We start from the raw sequence: 2,799 nt of genomic DNA on the forward strand, positions 1-2,799 counted from the left end.
ATTGATCTAGAACTAGGGGACCTGGGCTCCTGGGACTGGAAGGAAGACAAGGAATGTCTCACGTTCTTTCTCGATCCCTCACGAGTGCTCACCCCAGCTCCACCCTCCGCCCTCAGTCCGTAGGTTGCTCATTTCTCCACATCTCTGCTGGATTTTATGCTCTTCTTCTGAAGACAGGTTTCTGCTCCTGGTGGAGAAGACAGCCAGCTCCCCTCAGGTCTCTCCCTAGCACCTGAATCAGGAAACCCCGGGAAAGAACACCTAGGGCTGGAAATGTGAACCAAAGAAAGGTGTCGGGAAATCTTGCTTGACCAACAAATAAGTTACTGTAGTCTACTTCAAAAACCTATAGTCAATTTTACTTTTAGGGGGGAAAAAAAAGTTAAGAAACACCAGTCACCTTGACCACATCATTCAAATATGAATTGAAACCGAAAAAAAAGGAATGGTGTTCAAGTAATTATATCAAAAGTAGTATTTAAGACTATACTATGCCACTCATTTACTGAAGACCTTCCTAGAAAAAACTTACTTTGGGTTTTAAGTCAACATATTTCCACTGAACTTTTCCCCCACATGAAAAAAAATAGTTTTATAAAAATAGCTTCATAAGCCTGCAGTAAAACAATGGTGAAAGAAATATCATTTTTCCTATTGCAGACAGACAGTTGGGATTTTTTTGCATTTATGTCATTCAAAAAATGATTGTTAGACACTTCCAACTTGGCAGGAATGTACTCCCAATGGAGGAAAGGAAAAATCAAGCCAATCTAAAGTCATAAAAAAATTTTAAATGTATTTAAGAAGAAGCACAAAATAGAACATTTTATGGGTTTTTGGAAGAACTTTGACTTAAGGCTTCCTGATTCAAAAAACTGTAATTTAGAGACTTGACTTTAGCAAAATGATCACTTTTTCTTTTGGAAAACCTTCTACCTTATTAACCCAGAAAAAAATATGTAGTCATGAAGCATATGTGTTAGGACACAGATGATCAAAGAATAAGGAATTCTGAAGATTTTCATAGCATGTTCATTTGATCTTCGCAGCCATAAGCTGGTTCTTCCCACTCTCTCTTGAAAGTTTTACAATATCATAACACTTTATGGTTTGTATTTTTAGGGCATATAATAGGCATGTTAAATGTGCTATATAGCTGAATCAACATAAGGAGCTTAACTCTGGAATTTCCTGGTTCTTGAATGTCTAAATTCATAACACTGCTGTGTTACAGTCCAGGGGTATGCAATCTTTTGGTGTCTCTGGGCCACACATTAAGTACCTTTCGATATGTAATCACAAAAAAAGATCTCTTAATGTTCTAAGTAAATTTGCGATTTTGTGTTGGGCCACATTCATAGCCATCCTGGACCACCTGTGGCCCCGGGGCTGCAGATTGGACTCCCCTGTCAGGTACACCACTTATGGACAGTTGTATAAAGACGAGTACCATGGTCATTACCAAGGCTTTTAGAATGCAGTTTCTCAGTTGCCGTGGACATGACCACAAAACATTTTCTCACTAGGTTTTGTTCTGCTATATTGCTAGCATCCAGCCTATTGGGAACGTTAAAAAAAAAAGAGAGAGAGAGAAGTGCCATGATAAGTTTTGTCTTTTCAACCTGCCACCAACTGGGCCATCGTGCCTCTCCAGTGCAGCCTGGGATAAAGGTTCGTGTCGACCAAAGCCCAGTTGAGCTGATGTGGCACTAAGTGGATCCTGAGACTGAGGCTCTTACTACTATTTGAAGGAGATTCTATATGAAGTATTGCTATTCCATTCAAATCATTATTGCCTCTGCCCACACATTTCTGACTAATAAGGAAGCAGGACAGGAGCCTGTTGCAAAAGCAAAGGAACACTGGCGGCCCTTACGTAAAGGTCAGTTCTGATTGAAACGTGAGCTCTCTATTTTTCCATGACCTTTCACAGTAAGGATTAAACATGAAGCTTTCTAGAACAGACAGTAAACTTGCTTTACCCTTGTTACAATTCCACTGCAGTAGACAATCGGTGAAAATAAAATCAGAAGAGCCTCATCACTGGAACAGATAAGCCCCCCAGGACCCTTTTGCCATGAGTGGAAATGACAAATTTCAGATCTTCACATGGATGTCCCCAAAGCCATCTGGTCCTACTCTCACATGTTATAGTCAACTGGAACTCAAAGTACCAACAACATCCTAGAACCAGGTCTTGTTTTAGCAGGAACATTCTCAAGCCTCTGGCTGGGGTCAGCATCCTGCTTTAGGATGAGTTTTCCTTATGATCTCATGCATGCTGGTTCTGTTTGTCAACTTTCTTCTCTATTCGGAAGTTCTGAGCAGTGAGGATTAGCATACATGATGAATATTTTAATGATGAGTATGATAACAGTGATGAAGATAACTTCCTAGTCATTTAAGGAGGGTTCACCGTGAGCCAGCCACCCTATTAGGTATGGTCTGTTTTGCTCCAGCATCTACGTATGATGTAATGCAAATTAGTTCATACACAGATGGTAACTTAGGGGGAGAGCAATATAATCAAGATCGCTTTGATCCTGTGATTTTTTCCCCAGCCTGTCAGTATTTTGCAGCTCAATGCACACTTAATATTTTACAGTTCAGTGCACACCATTTAATAAGCTTTAGAAAACCACAGGAAGTCACGGAGTGATCCAGTGCTTAACGTGGTGCCCATTCATCCCCTTTCTGCTCCTTGGAAGTGCTCGCTGGGACATTTTCCGGGATCTTGGTGCGTTTTGCCCTCATCACCACCACTGGGCAGCATTCACCCTTATCTGCTCCCTCTCCCAT

General features: G+C 40.9%; 1 non-coding gene across 1 annotated transcript; it reads left to right on the top strand.

The window, feature by feature from the left end:
- The first annotated feature begins 1,452 nt into the window (after nt 1-1,452).
- LOC119044473 (small nucleolar RNA SNORA32) lies at nt 1,453-1,572 on the top strand. The gene has a single exon (XR_005081625.2). It is a non-coding gene; the product is annotated as a small nucleolar RNA SNORA32 (small nucleolar RNA).
- Nucleotides 1,573-2,799: the final 1,227 nt, after the last annotated feature.

The sequence above is a fragment of the Artibeus jamaicensis genome, unplaced genomic scaffold (assembly GCF_021234435.1).
Source record: "Artibeus jamaicensis isolate MK-2021 breed Jamaican fruit bat unplaced genomic scaffold, CSHL_Jam_final scaffold_754, whole genome shotgun sequence".
Classification (NCBI taxonomy): domain Eukaryota; kingdom Metazoa; phylum Chordata; class Mammalia; order Chiroptera; family Phyllostomidae; genus Artibeus; species Artibeus jamaicensis.